Genomic DNA, 993 nt, shown 5'->3' on the forward strand with positions numbered 1-993 from the left:
TTAATTTTTATTTTCAGAATAACAACAGTGGCACTGTTATCTTACAACAAGAGCAGCAGTTTTTTGTTAGACATTCTAACAAATGAATATGTTGCGTGTGGCGTTCACTCCTGCCCTTAATAATTACTTTCAATTGATCTTGTTTGTCCTTTTCCCTTTTTAGTTTTCTATTGGTTAATCTGGTGGCGTCAGGCCTTTAAAACGAATGGAAGCGGACTTCTACGGCCTCATTCCTCCACGTCACCACAGTCTTTGACGGCTTTATTGTTGTGTTCTCCTTTATGCTTTCCTTTTGATATTTGTTTGGAGTGGGGAGCTCCAACCTGCTTTAGGTTTGTTTGGTTGTTCTTTATTATGTTGTTGGGCTCCCCATCTCTTGTCAATTTGGATTGTTTTGTTGGTTATGTTATATTAATAAATAATTTAGCTGGAGAACTTTGGCTGTTGTTTATTATGTTACGTCGTCTTTTGGTCACGAGTCTTATTTAAGTTAGGGACCGTAACATAATACAAATGTTTCAAAGTAAGGACAAAAATAAAAGGAGATTAATTTTTTTTTTTTTTTTAAGAAAAATCCATGAGGACCAAATGGATCCATCAGATTTTTGATGTAAATCATAGGTTAATTTTTCCAGAGGTAGAAGTCTGGTTGCCTGACTCAGCCACATATTGACTGGAGGTATCTGAGCAGTTCACCATAATAATGTAAATTTTTTGGCCAAGTATATGCAAAAATTAAATTTATCATAAAAATGTATCATAAAATTAATATTTTAAAAGCTCTTAATGTCATTTAATGTAATAATTTTATTTTAATATAGAGTTCCTTTAATCGTTATATGTTGTAAGCAGTTAGGCATACAATAATGCTCTTAATTTACAACACTGATTGATTTTAGAGGAATGCTTACATACTGTACATATCTATGTATTTAAAAAAAAAAGAGACAACAATTTGGTTATAGATGATGAAAATTTTTTATTTTTTTTTTT

Source organism: Danio rerio, chromosome 9 (assembly GCF_052040795.2).
Source record: "Danio rerio strain M-AB ecotype USA chromosome 9, GRCz13ab, whole genome shotgun sequence".
NCBI classification, from domain to species: Eukaryota; Metazoa; Chordata; class Actinopteri; order Cypriniformes; family Danionidae; genus Danio; species Danio rerio.